The sequence below is a fragment of the Chenopodium quinoa genome, unplaced genomic scaffold (genome assembly GCF_001683475.1).
Source record: "Chenopodium quinoa cultivar QQ74 unplaced genomic scaffold, ASM168347v1, whole genome shotgun sequence".
NCBI lineage: Eukaryota > Viridiplantae > Streptophyta > Magnoliopsida > Caryophyllales > Amaranthaceae > Chenopodium > Chenopodium quinoa.
This window is the reverse complement of record NW_018743593.1, coordinates 3,337,511-3,352,727: the sequence shown is the minus strand read 5'-3', so window position 1 is coordinate 3,352,727 and position 15,217 is coordinate 3,337,511. Positions and strand designations below refer to the sequence as shown.

General features: G+C 34.0%; 2 long non-coding RNA genes across 6 annotated transcripts; both read right to left on the bottom strand.

Moving 5' to 3' along the window:
* Window positions 1-8,426: 8,426 nt before the first annotated feature.
* Window positions 8,427-11,139, bottom strand: LOC110682807. 3 transcript variants are annotated; one of them, XR_002503483.1, is made up of 6 exons: window positions 10,982-11,139; window positions 9,961-10,867; window positions 9,667-9,870; window positions 9,515-9,589; window positions 8,628-9,433; window positions 8,427-8,544 (listed from the first exon to the last, which is right to left on the bottom strand). It is a non-coding gene; the product is annotated as an uncharacterized LOC110682807 (long non-coding RNA). The 3 variants fall into 3 exon arrangements; XR_002503482.1 differs by having other exon boundaries at window positions 8,428-9,433; window positions 9,961-10,456; window positions 10,589-10,867; XR_002503481.1 differs by having other exon boundaries at window positions 8,428-9,433.
* A 578-nt stretch (window positions 11,140-11,717) lies between these two features.
* On the bottom strand, window positions 11,718-13,335 carry LOC110682808. 3 transcript variants are annotated; one of them, XR_002503484.1, is made up of 6 exons: window positions 13,158-13,335; window positions 12,628-12,708; window positions 12,447-12,536; window positions 12,086-12,223; window positions 11,888-11,980; window positions 11,718-11,790 (listed from the first exon to the last, which is right to left on the bottom strand). It is a non-coding gene; the product is annotated as an uncharacterized LOC110682808 (long non-coding RNA). The 3 variants fall into 3 exon arrangements; XR_002503486.1 differs by having other exon boundaries at window positions 12,447-12,530; XR_002503485.1 differs by having other exon boundaries at window positions 11,775-11,790; window positions 11,897-11,980.
* Window positions 13,336-15,217: the final 1,882 nt, after the last annotated feature.

Genomic DNA, 15,217 nt, shown 5'->3' with positions numbered 1-15,217 from the left:
CTAACCATTGCTTAAACAATTACATATATCATATTTAAATAGTTAATTTACCGAATAATATTTCATCTGTGTCAATTTCACCCTGCAATGTCTGGTTAATTAAAACGCATGCCACTCATAGTTTAATTTACGGAATCAAAATAAAATTTAAAATAACAAACTAGAATAAATAAATTTAATGGTTATAGAACTAAAAATAGATGATTTAATAGGACAACACCAATAATATTGTTAATGATAACATCTTCAAGACCATAAACACAATTTAAAAAATTAAAGAAACAAAAGGCCCAAACGGATAAAATACAAACACTGCTAAAACATAAAAGGTCCAAAGTTAATAACACGATAAGAAGATTACATGAATTCATAAACACAACCCAATTATACCCTAGACACCCACAATCAAGTCTTCATCCTTGGAAGCCTCAATTTGGCTTGGTCCGGGATGTTGTTGCTGCTGCGCCTGAGTTTTCCTGTTGATTTTCAAACACTTTCCTTATAATATCGCTTTTTAATTGTTCAATAAGCATTTGCAATTCAACTTGCCTTTTTTCCGCCTCCTTCTTTTGATGGCAAGCCTCAACATAACGCCCTTGAAGATATGACAAATAGTGTTGCAAACCGAGCAAATGTAGCTCAGAAGGAGTTTTTGATGATCAAGCACCATCTTTGTTATCCATTTTAGGTGAAGAGGTATGTTAGTGTTTTGAACAGGCTATAGAAGGGGTGTATGGATAATTAGAGGTTAATGTTTTAAGACTAAGTTGAATTACTCGGGTTTTTTATATAGACTATAAGGATCTCATCTGTCATCTTCCCAAGTTTTTTTGGGAATAGGGAAAAACCAAGAGCCAGCCTTTTCAAAAAAGTATTAGGTCAAATATATTTTTTGAATGGAGGCTAAATATATTTTCAATTAAGTAACAATCCCCTTTTGTTTTTTTATAACATAATGGAACTTAGAGGACAAAATATTATTCCCAAATAAAAATAAAAATTATCACCAAAATATAAATTAATCCCAGGTAAATTATTAGTTGTACACATTTTTACTGTCTAAAATTATAAACAAAATTTTCCACAACCAAAATAATACATTCCTTTTGTGAATAGTTTAAAAATAGTAGAACATTTTCAAATTTGCAAACTTCTTTATTAATAAAATTAAAATATTGACAAAGATTTAAAATTCAATAAAAGTTTTTGATTCAAATAAATAAAAAATAAATCCCTTAAGTATAACATACTTCTTAAAGCCCAATCCTTTATTTTGGTCAATTTTCATTTGGCTCGTAATAGCCAAAAGCGTATTTGCTCTAACATGTAGGCCCACTAAAGAATTCTTATAACTATTAGGTTGGTCTAGAATACAAGTATTTGTATATTCATGGGCAACATGTGGGAGTGAAAAAAACATATAGATGCACTAAAGCCCATGAAAACTGTGAGTAGGAGAAGTTTATTTGGTTGGATTTATCACATCCCAGTCCTAGTTAAAATTAATGGATCGTAGTGAAATTTAAAACATCAGAATACAAAACAACTGGTTCCATATAATTAAATAATTATATTGAGTGGAAATGTTTTAATGTGCTGATACCCATATCTCAGTTGGCGAGTTAGCAGTGATTGATAAACGTGTCCTGCGAGGACCAGGTTTCGATTCCTATATAGCTAGTTTTGCTTTTTTTTTTTTTTAAAAAAAAAAACATCAACATTTAATTTTAGTGACACATAAAAACATATTTTTGTTGTGGAGATACAACAAACTAGTATAGAATGGCATAAGTAAATAGTCCAAACATAGCACTGGCTAACATCTACGATTAGGATTTTTTTGGTCACCATATAATTATTTAAATGAACATATACTAACAAAAGAAAACAGAAGCCAGTTGATAAATAAACAAAAATGTACGATACATCCACTCTATTCATGGAGGGGTGACTCCAATAAAAAACATCTACTTCATCAGTCCTACGAATACTAATAACATATTCAAGATCAGTACGAACTTTATTAGTTGCTTCATAATACATTAAGAGTGTCTCATCATTGTGCATTGCTAACGTTGAAAGGTATTTGTGCCTCCTTTGAATTTCATCTTTCTGAGCTATGTTAAATGAATCCTTAGGGTCGTAATAAGACACCTTTATGCCCTCGTAATCCCTAACAAGATCCTTCCTCCATCGATTCAAAATGTACTTCTCTGGGATGCACTCGATCTCTTCAGTATGAATAACCTGGATAATGTGTCGGCACAAGATACCCCTAAACTCAAAAAGCTTGCAGCTACAACTAAATCCACCTTTTTCTTTATCAATGAAAACCTTAAACGTCCGCCTCGTTGCTTTCCACACTGGTATGGGGATCTTCTCGTCTGCATCATACAAAATCATTGATCCTATGTTGCCTGTTTTAACTATATTGGTGTGATTTAGCCCTATCACCTCGTCCCTCACCTCTAAAAACTTATCATTTGTGTAAGCCCTGCTAAACACCACCTCGGCTAGTACACTGTTGTCATAGAAAAATGGAATACGCTTTGTTTTGTAATTTAGGTCCTTTTCCCTTTCCACTAAGCCACCACAATACGCATTAAATTGATTCATGAATTGCATCAGCCTAGTATTCAAACACACTTCACTACGTTGCGTTGATGACATGCCAGCCCAAAAAAGCCCACGCCAATAGCTAGGAGCCCACCGATGCCTATTAGCATATGCATCACTTAACCAAGTGTTCTTTTGCAACTTGTACTTTATAACCATAGCCTTCCATGCATCCTCAAACTCTTCTATGCAAAAATTATCGTGCACAACATGATTCAAATCTGCCTCTATCTCCTTCCATCTAGGTAACTTCCCCAAGTTCCTTGCTGCGTTTTTCTTAATGTGAAATAAACACAACCTGTGCGGCACATCAAGAAACACAATTTCCACTGCCTTCCCTACAACCTTACACTAGTCAGACAATATTCCTTTAGGAGGTTGGCCCATACATTCAAGAAAGTGTCTAAATACCCATTCAAACGACTCGGAATCCTCATGACTAATTCAGGCAGCTCCAAAATGTATAGTAGACCCATGATGATCGCAACCTACAAATGGAGCAAATGGCATTTTTTACCTAAAAAATTCATTTTTTGAGAATATACATGTGAAACCTTAAATAGATAAATGATTCATGCTACGAATAAATGATTCTGCAAAACAAACATAATGTGCTTATGCAACGTTATTATACCTGTTACATAAGAAGGTTGTATCAAATGACGGTACATTGCACGACTCCTAGCATCAGCCCAAAAAACATTTAGAAGTTTCCTTCTTTATCTTGTTGAATACACTACGTGAAAAAATGAAATTGGCACCGGTTCAAACCCGACCTTAGGCACCGGCGTGAACCAGTGTCAATGTGGGGGGTGCCAATAAGTGGTTTACAAAGGCACCGGTTCAAACCGGTGCCAAAACTCGGAATTAGCATCGGTTAACCGGTGCCAAAAATGGCCAAAAAAAATTAGTTTGTTGTTTTTGGCACTGGTTAACCGGTGCCAAAAGTGCCAAAAAATATATAATTTTTTATTTATTTTTTGTTTTTTCCATTTAAAAATTAAATAAACTAAAATACAGAACAACATCAAAACATAACATAAATCGAATATCGATTAAAACAACATCAATATCATCGAAAATTTGCAACATCAATATCATCGAAAATTTGCTATACATAATCAAAAAAAAATTACAACATATAAATACTTCGATTACAACATATAAATACAAAAAAAAATTACAATATAATTTTTTTTTAAAAAAATTACAATATTGTTAATAAAAAAAAAACACCATTCATTCTTGTATCTTGCTTCTTCGATTTCAGAACTAAATAACATACCTGCACCAATTATATAAAAAAAAAATTTAAAAAAAAAACCATTAATATAATTAAGCTTCGAAAAAAAACCTAGAATTTAATCCCAAAAATTGAAAAAAAATTCAAACCCAGAAAAAATTGAAATCGAAAAAACCAGAAAAAAACCTTGAAATCGAAAAAAAATTCAAAATCTGAAAATAAAAACCCAGAAAACAAAAAAAAATTGAAATAAAAAAAAACCTTTAATATTTGATTTTAATGGAAAAAAACCCAGAAAATTCATCAATCTGAAAACAAAAACCCAGAAACGCAAAAAAATTGAAATCGAAAAAAACCCTTACAAGTTGGATTTTAATCGACAAAAACCCAGAAAACAAAAAAATTGAAAGAGAAGTGAAACAAAAACCCAGAAGCGCAAAATAATTGAAACAAAAAACCCTTGATGTTGAAACCTAGAAACGCATAAAAATTGAAACAAAAACCCTTAATGTTGTTGTTGTTGTTGTTGTTGTTGCAGTGGTGTTGTTGTTAGGTTGTTGTGGCGGTGTTGTTGTTGTTGTAGAGAAAGAGAAGTGATTGGGAAGGAGAGATCGAGAAGGAGAGCTAGAGGAGAGAGAAGGAAGAGCAGAGGAGAGAGAAGGGAGAGGAGAGAGTGAAAGAGGCGGACTGAGAGGAGAAAGAAGGAGCAAGGTTTTAGGGTTTTAATTAAAGGGAGAGGTAAGGCCGGTTTTCTTTTTAATAATTAAAAGGACTGGTTCACAAAGGCACCGGTTCAAACCGGTGGCCTATATGTTTTTGGCACCGGTTTGAAGTGAACCGGTGCCTTTTATTTCGGTTCAGTTTCCCACCAAATTTTTAGGCCATTTTTGGCACCGGGTTGGACTGAACCGGTGCCAATTAGGGGGTGCCTTATTGATATTTTCTACTAGTGATAGCACTATAAAAATTAGGATCTTCTTCAGTCATCTTTGTAAAGTGTTGTTCTACAGCAAGTTGTTAGTTGAGACGAACACTACAAGAGGGGAGGTGAATTGTATATGAGTTCCTAGTGACTACTTTTGCGGAATTATAAAACAATGATTTTACGAGGAAACCTTTCAGGGCCCTACTGGAAGTAAAACCTCGACCCTATCTTAGGGATTTCAACCACAAAACAACTTCACTATAATAGGGCAAACACCAAGTTACAACCTACTATAATCAGACCTTTACTCACAAGTTCCGGAACGAACTTGCTACACATTAGGACCCTATCCTACCCAATCTAAGTCCCACACCTAGATTCACTCTTACTCCCAAAGTACTAATTCACTCAGCTTCACACTAGAAGCTTACACACTTTGTATGCAAATATAAAACACACAAACACCCAAATAGCCCAACCAATACAAAGCATATGACACGTAGTATATGTTAGGCAAGTTATGCATAAAACCCGAAAATAATATGACAAGGTTAGAATCTTGGCAAACTTACACAATTTAAAGCTTTGTGATTTCTCCACGCATAAACTCACACGAACCTAATGAAATGAGATCTCTACTATTTATACAAGCTAAGTATAACTCGTATAGCTAGTAGGTTTTCCAAAAGATAAAGATGTTAAATTGCCTTATCTCAAAAACACGGTTTATGTAAATCAAATGTGAGAATTTTATTTTTTTTCGGATATAAGATAGAAAGAAAGATATTAAAAAGAATAAAATCTTTTTAACAAACTAATTTTAATAAACAGATTTGAATAAAATCCTTTCATAAATCTATCCTTTTATCTTATCCATATTTTATCTTATTTGCCAAGCAACTTGTCACGCTTCAAATAGATTTTGTGCAAACTATACTTAACATATTTAACAACAAATATAAAAGATAAAATCTTAACTAAATGTGTTACTGTGCCGATATTTGCATAGTCAAAATACTTAGGCTTCACGCAGGCTAAGTTTCTCAAGAAACTTACTGTCTTCAATGTAGTCAGGGCTGACACCTCATCTTGCTGTCTTCAAGTTCCTATTAGGGAACGTTTCTGTTAAGGAACTTAGTTCTTGTTAGAGAACACTTCTTCTTTGTTTTAACTTTTCTTTTAAAGGCTTCTTCATGTCTTCAAAGCTTGAGTTACTTTTCCATCACCAACATCTATTTCACCTGTACTAATCAAATACTCATATGCCTTTATTAGTTGAGTTTGCTTTAGTTTAAGTTCATCATCATCAAACCTTTAAGCTTCAACACAAGTGCATCCCCTTGAAATAAGATAAGGCGGCATTGCACGTGCACTGCATTTATCATATCTTGCTTGGTGAATGACAATTTTTGAAGGTCCTCCATTCTCAATAACGAACGAATTATAGCTCTTACCCAAAGAGATCTCAGCAACATCGTTTAAAGCCATTCTCTCATAACTATCGTCTTCTATACCTCTATAGTTCACCATGCGCCTTGTACATTCTGGCAAAAGAGGATGATTGTGATCCAACACACATTATGTGATTACAAACCATCCCCATGACATTCTTCCATCAACATATACCTTACATTCTGTACAAGATTTCTTTTTTTTTTTTTCCGTTTGTGCTCTACATTTTTGCTCCTATCTTTGACACTAAGCTTACAATCCATTCTAATACGGGACATCATATGGTATTTTAGCTCCGTTTCCCCAACACCTCTGCAATTAACATCTACTATTTTGTACTCCTTCATCAATGTATCTTTTCTAACATAAAATTCAAATCCTTTCTCATAAGCATACTTATGGCAGCATTGGGCAAATTCTTCACCCGATTGAAACAACATCCCAATAGCTGGGGCTATAGAAGCAACACGATTATTGTCATCAACTACAATGCTATTATTAGGTTAACAGGAACATGATCACCTTTAGATGACGAACTAACATTTTCCTCTGGCTCTTCATTGAGATCAGGAATTACAATATCGTCATTCTGACCGACTTGGTTCATCTCATCCAACACATTGTGTTCAATGTTCACAGCTACACCAGATGAATGTGCTTCGCTCTCCATTTACTGAAACAATACCTCAATACAATTACATACATAATTAACATTTTGGTACTAGAAAATTATTAATGACACAAACATTAACAAAGTAATTCTGTAAATTTAAAAATGTTATATAATATATTTAAGTAACTTATTATAACAGGGGATGTAAAATGCTAAGAAATTCTTAAACTATCAACGAACTCGTGAAACAATCATCACAAATTGGAATAGAAAGACAAACATTCTACCACAATCCTGAAATAATTACGAGCTAAAATTACAGTCTAAAATTACAATGATAATGGAAATATTACCCATCAGAATATAGGGGAAATCAACAATCAATGGGGAAAAATTTTGAATCTTCAAATATTAACAACGAAATTAGATTGCAGAAGTGGGGGAGAATTGATATTATACTTACGTTAGTATAGGTGTTCAATTCTTTGTATAAATTTTTTGCATGCTAAGTTGCTAACTATGTCAATGGTGGCAATAAAGGATTGCATGCTAAGTTCCTAACTTCCCATTTTTAAGACAACGATGATGAAATTAAGTGGGACCCAAATTCACTTTGGCGCTCTATCACAATTTTCCCGCCTTGGAACAACATAATACCGCCAAAAGCCCGGAAAAACTACCGCTCAATTTTCCCTCCCATTATTTTCCCTTCTCTCTTGTTTTGTGTAGGACCAGCTAAGTGTCATTAATTAATTGGAAGTTTGTAAAATGCTCTTGATAGCGGTGTCATAAAGAGTGTTCTTATACAATTGCAATCAATATTAAGTGTCATGAGATAATCCAAAAACATATACATGAATCTATTGCTGGTTCACCACATTATTAGTCTGCTTACCAACACCAATATCCTTTCCTCATGCCTTTTGTCTTCTTCATCCTTATCCTCTTCACTCGTGTTTTGAAAATCTATTATAAACACTTTTTGCGTTCCACAATGACAATGTAAACACACCATCCTCCATCGACAAATATGGGCATAATCACCTATGTCCCATATGTAACACAAATCCGCAAATTCTGATTCAGTTAACATACACAACCAATCTATAGAATTTGGGTTGGGAAAGATCAATGAATAACATAGTTTGTCTTTTCTAATATTAACATAGATTTAGAAGTGAAGACACACCTTCCGCTTATCCTTGAATTTTTTCCCTTCAGTCATGAAATAGTTGTCGATCATTTCCGATTCATCCATCAAGAGTTGTTCTATAACAGGCTTAGATTGTGCATCCTCTTCCAGTAGGTTGCACTGGAAACATAAGTCAATGATATAAAAGTTAAAATAGACAACTATAGAACAGTAGCTTAATATGTGAATTTGGTAATATATATCAAAATTAGCGTACCAAAAATGATGGCCTAAAGACGTAGATTCCATAATCTGCACTACTGGAGTTTTCGTTGTTTGTGTAAACTGCAAATACGTCCATTACCTATTTTTTGTATAACCTAATATTAATAGTGTTTTAAATGGAAAATGCATCCCATACCAACTGTTTGAAAGATAGGTGATCGTTTTATAATTTAATCATTGCCTGTACTGAAATGGGAGACTTCTTCTTACATGCTTTGTGTACTAATTCACGGTTAACTGTTACATCATACCATTTGAACAAAATCTGCTCTTTAAACCTGTTTGATTAAAACACTTATCATTATCTACTCTAACAAAGGAAGGTACACAGATACACATAACGACAATAGTTGTTACTCACCCTACTATAGTTAGACTTTTTGTCACATATCGTCGTGATTCTATGTCCTTGGTGATCAAAAATCTGGGGCAAGCACTCATTGTCATCACGGTCGCTCAGGTAATCGATGTCGGTTTCCACATCCGGATGTGCATTCTTTTCATTTTTGTCATCATCTCCCACCATTAGGCCTTCCCCACCATCATCTTCCTCCATTTTATCTGCCTCACCATCATTTCCCCCATTACCATTCTTACCATTGTCAGGCCCACCCTCATCTCCTTTCCCAGATTTGGGGTTTGTCACCTACTTATCAGCCTCGTCATCATCTCCTTTACTCCCTTCATCACTTTCATTTTCTTAACTATCATCATCATCATCATCATCATCATCATCACCCTCCTTATTCCTATCCTTCTCCTCATCATCGTCATTAGCCTTGTCATCTTCACTGCTGATCTTAGTGCTTAATTCATCCTCACTTGAATCTTTTTTAGCTTTTGCACTTTTCTTTTTTGAGATAACACCCTTGGTTGTTGTTCTGCCACCTTTCCCAGTGGTCCTTGTTTCCATTTTTTTGTTGTACATGTGAGAATTCAATATCATGCTTTTATGAATAATAAGCTACTGTAATATATAACACGATCCTAATAATTATATGCTTATAGGCAATAAATGCTAAACTGTATCAAACACATTGCCATAAACTTTATATTTAACTGATTTACATTTTTATCCCCTTTAACAGGATTTGTCCTTTGTATCAATCTGCTTCTTGCTCTTGTAACCCTTCCTAGGATTAAAGCAGGTGGAACTACATGAAGTTCCTGAAAGAAAACGCAAGCATTAGGACACAGTCGGCATTGTTTATCAAACAAAGCAACCAAATTTAAGACCACAACTTTTACCTCATTCTTTGTCTTGTTTCTGTTACTCTTCTGAGTACGACTCAAAGTGGCTTCTTCCTCATCTCCTTTGCTTGTCTTTAAGAAAAGTTTGAATTATCAATAATCTGATGCATAACAGTCTACATACTTAGTTATTCTCGGTTTCAAATTACCTCTTCTTCTTCGGAAGAACTCAAGTGTTGAATGTCTTTGTAGTCTTTCAAGTCCCTGACCTTTGCTTTGCATTCCCGTCTTTTTCTTTTCCTTTCCACGACGGTTACTTTAGGATTCACAGGAGGCGGACTCCTCATCCACATAGGAAGGTCCTTCCGCGTACCAATAGGGTATTCTTTCCCATACACAACATCCCTAACAACCTAAACAAAATTCAACTGATCAAAAGCATGTTCCTCACCTCTTGTAGGAAAAGCTCAAGTTGTAATTGTATGCAAATAAACAATTATTACCTCCGTTGCACCATACGACCCATCACTAACAGTGTCTGCATGAATCGCTCATTCAATATCATCCTGCTGCCACAATCCAAGCCTTGGTCTATCGGTATGCCACCTATGCCCTTTATCGCCTAATTTCAATCAGTCAAGGTATGCAATCTGTATAGGACAATATTATTATATGAGCATCCATTTATCTGCATCCCTTGACACCACCCTTCTCTGCATCCATTTCTCTGTGCTGCTTGATCATCCAATCAAGCACAAACTTTGAAAAATTCCAATTCCGTGCATCTTTCAGGTACCGCGATTTCAAAATCCAGCATAAAAGTGGACTAATCCAATTGTTCAGAGTTGAACATATTAGATTTCCAAATACATGGAAAATATATGACTTCAAGAACCTATCTTTGTTGTCCAGATTATCTTTTATATCTTGCCGAACCATGCCATAACCTATCCCCCCTCTGTTGGAATAGGAAGTCTTCAGCTTCTTGTACTCTTTGTCCTTTGCATTTAGTACGCACCATAGGGAAAAATATTCAAATTTCGCTTTATACGATCTATACAATGGGAGGTTATAAAAAGTGTTTACATTATCATAATTTGTTTCCAAAGCTGTAAAATCTTATCCTATTACCTGTAACACTGTCTTCAATAGTGAATGTATAATCACTGAATTGTAGCCCATATATCCACCCCACCACTTAATATTGATCTCATAATCATCCCTAATGCGTAGTTACTGGGTTTCAGGATCCCACTGACCAATTAACCACGACAGAAAAAACCGGTCAAGTTCGGTAAACTTCAAGTCTAGAAATGTGGAAAATCCAGCCTCCCTAATCCGTTCCTTTTGAGCATTGCCTTCTGGTACTGCGTCGAAAACTCTGTCTAGATAAATCCTCATGACAGGATACTGCATCACATAATATATTGTCATGTACACTGGTACATTGTAATTAGCTAAAGTAATTTATACCACCAGCATTGTAAAATTTATATTTTATTTACGATAAGATATAACACTTACATGATTTTTTTTTTGTGATCTGGGAGGGATGGCCTTCCGCGCTTTTTCTTCTTCTTTGTTGGTTCAGTTTCTTCTTCTTCACCTTCCATAATGACAATTGGAACGACATTATCGTACTCTATTTCCTTTCCGAGACGACGCTTTCTTTTACTTCTGCTTATGTCTTTACAAGCGGTTCCTAGTAAGTGACAAAACAACTCATTCAATCCTATTATTATTTGCAAGATCTACATTTTGATATTTGGATCTATTATCTACTCATCAAAGAGATATTACGTAGAAACTTACCTCTTCTTGTATGTTCTTATCCCCGAAACCATTTCCACCATGGTCATCCCCAACTTCCTGTCCACTATGCACACGAGACTTATCCCCACCTTGTACTCCAGCTTCCATTCCTACATCCCCTACTGGCGAACTCTATTACATGAAACAGAATAGTCAGATTCATTCCCAATCTTATACAATACAATAAGTTAAATTGCTTGAATCATTTTTGTACTAAGAGAGTCAAGGTTAACTTACTGCAGCTGCCCTTGATTCCTCTCTCACAAGAGCATATTCACCCTGATCAGTGGCATTAGACTCACCTTCTCCACCATTCCTTTTTGTTCGAGGCTATGTATATACAAAATAACAACAAATCCCAAATATTATACAATATAATGATTTAAATAGGAATTATTTTTGAATAAATATAGTCAAGGTGAACTCACTGAAGATGCCCTTGATTCCTCTCTCACAACAGCATCTTCACCGTGATTAGTTCCCTTAGACTCACGGTCAACAACATTCTCTTCTGTTGGAGGCTTTTACCATACAAAACAACAATACATCCCAAATTTTACACAACATAATAATTTAAACAGGAATCATTTTAAGTTGATAGACTCAAGGTGAACTTACTGAAGATACCTTTGATTCCTCTCTCACATCAGCATCTTCACCCTGATCAGTTACCTTAGACTCACTGTCTCCAACATTCCCTTCTATTGGAGGCTTTTTACATTCAAAACAACAAAATATTGAGTCAATGTAACATTGACTCTACACATAAACTTAAATTGGAATCATATGAATACTTCATAAGTTTTAACATCTCACCCCTGATTCATTCGTTGATCTCTCTAATCCAGTTGGTAATTAGTTGAGTACCAAATCTGTTGTTGCCTTGTTGTGGGTTTCAATACTAGGATCCACTACAGTACCCTTCTGTGACTGTGCTAGCCCAGAACCACTTGTCTGCACAAAATGTGACGAAATATAATTATACACTTCACTAGGGAAAAATATGGGCTATAACACTAATTATTGTTGCTAGAGTGTTACATGAAATGTATCATTTTTGGTTTATTAGTGTCAAATAAATAATCATCATTGCCTCTTAACCAAAAGGAACTAATCAATCTTGCAACACATTACAGTAAATTTCCATAAAAATATTTTGGTGGAACACATGACTTACTTCACTTTCAGGATTAGGGTCAGCATTATGTTCATCTTCTGTAACTTTGCTAGGCTCAGGACCAGCAACATTTGATGCTTCAATCTGATTCTGTCCAGTATACAATTTACTCAAATTCTTGCAATAAAAACAGCGCTTCTAAATTGATTAACAACATGTCAAACATATTATAAATTGTTACCTCAGACTCAGACGCAATTGTTGATGCCATAGAAGTGACATCTAGCCATTTATTCGTTGCAGGATTGCTGTTTAGACCATCCTTTGGATTGATGAAAGTAAAATGGAAACAGTTGTTATTTAATTTACTGATCGGCTTGTTGGTTTTTTTTTAAAATGACCATATTAATTAACACAAAATATCAATGTAATTAGCGAAGCCTTTTCTGCATACGTAGTGGACGATCCTGTTAGGGTTTTAAAGCATTCTATGCAATTAAAAATACTTTTTATTTTTTATTTTTCCAGAACAACAACAATCGGAACATCATGCAATAGCAATGCCAATTCAACAAATTGAGTTATGCAAATCGCTAATCCATAAATCAGGGTACAAATAAGTAATTTCTAAGAAGTTTCAATCAATTTGCAAGTTGAATCATAATTTGAATTGAACACAAAGCTTGCAATTTTCCAAATTAAAGTACTACTACAATCAAGAAATAATGTAATTGCATGAAATTATGTCTAAAAAACGAGTAAGACACTTACGATTCTCCAGACGCATCCATGGCGTGTTGAACCTTTAGTTGGCGTGACTTATTGTGAAGTTTTTAAATTTAAGTAATGTTTTGAAGTGATTGAAGAGGAAAAGTGAGGAGAAAATGTGTAGAAACGTTTGAACTTTAAGTTAAAATGGAGAAAATGAAACGAAGGTGTGCTGACTATCCCTCTTCTTGAATTAAGTCTCTAACCGCTTTAAATGGAAATTAACCGTATTTAATAAGCAATTTTTTTAAGGATAATTAATTAATATTAAGTCATTATCAAGAATCCAAGATAAATTATTAAATGAGTACATTATTTAATTAAATTAGGAATCCGTATTATTTCTATTTTATAATTGGTTTGTTTTTTAATTGAAGAACGCGTTGTATTATTTAATGTTTCCTATAATCAACATTAATTTGATTTATTAAAACTAATTGTTTAGTAAAAAAATATTACACAATTGACTAAAAATAAATAAATAATAATATATTTAAATTTAAAAATAAATTAATATAGAAATAAGTAAATAATGAAACCAGAAAATCTAGATAATCTACAGTTACCAATTGTAAAATTCCTAAAACAAGGTGTAAGCATAATTATTTTTTAAAAATAAAAAAGGATAAACCAAAATATAATTTGCATGATAATCTCTGACATGTCAAATCAGAAGTCTAGCAGTAGTTTTAGTTCTATAGGGTTGTCGGCTTGTGACTTATGAGGTCCAATAGTTGCATTGTTTTAATTTTTTATTTTTTAACTTAAGAAGTAACTTAAGCATACACGTTCATGAAAATATGGGCAACGTGCCGTGCCGTGCCGTGCCGGATATTGGCACACCCCAGCCCACGGCACGGCACGGCCCACATGTCTTGTGGGCCGTGCCGTGTCGAGCCGCGGGCCAAACCGTGCCACCCTTTTATTTATTTATTTATTTTTATTTTTTTTAATAAATGAAAAAAAAAACGAATTAAACGATATATATTTTTTTTAGTACAACTTAATATATGTGATTAATTTATGTTTATGTTAATGTTAATATATTTTGTTTTCATTTTTTGAACAACTTTATTTTAATTTAGGTTATGTAAATTATTTATCTAATTAATAATTATGTTTAAGTTTATTTAAACAAATAAAAACAGTTTTTATTAATTTAACAAAAATCAATAATGCATATAATAAAAAAAAATACGAGTGTGATAGTCCGAAAACACAAAAAATTGAAGAATAACTTATTTTATTATATGACGGTAGCCGGTACGAATGTACGATGATTCAATAATACAAAATAAGTAATGATAATTAAAAATCGTACAATAGTGTATGAATATTGAATAACTTCATTTATTATACGGAATACGAAGTTCGATAATACAAAAAGAATACAATAGTGTATAATGTAAATATGTAATCATGTAATTATTATTGGTCGTCTTCGTCTTCGCCTTCATCTTCATCTTCGTCTTCGTCTTTGTCTCCTAGAGGTTCAAGTTCATCCGCCAATTGAGTTGATTGAGAAGTATGAGAACTAAAAGAAGTCGACGTTCCTTCATCGTCGTCGTTTTGTGCATAAGTACGATCTTGAGAACGAGTTTTGGCATCCAACCAATCCTTGAAGAAAACACACATTTCAAGTGTTTGGGGTTTTAGTCTTGTTCTTCTATCGTCCAAAACTCGTCCCGACGCACTAAAAGCTCTTTCGGAGGCAACGGAGGAGACTTGGATAGCAAAAATATCACGAGCCATTGCCGACAAAATTGGATGTTTCACGGTTTGTGATTTCCACCAATCGAGGATGTCGAGGACAAACTTCTCTTCATCGTCCATGCCTTTCATGAAGTTGTAACTTAAGTACATTTGCAACTCCGAAACATCGCTTTGTGTTCTCTTACTTGATGATGATTCCGTACCTGAAAACTTGGATATCATGTTAGCAGCTTGTGCAAATAAACCTTTGGCCCGTTTACTTACATTTTTGGATGTTTGAGTAGGGGAAAATTGAGACACGGTTCCATATTTACTTTCATAAACTCTATATAAAGAAAAAAAATCATTAG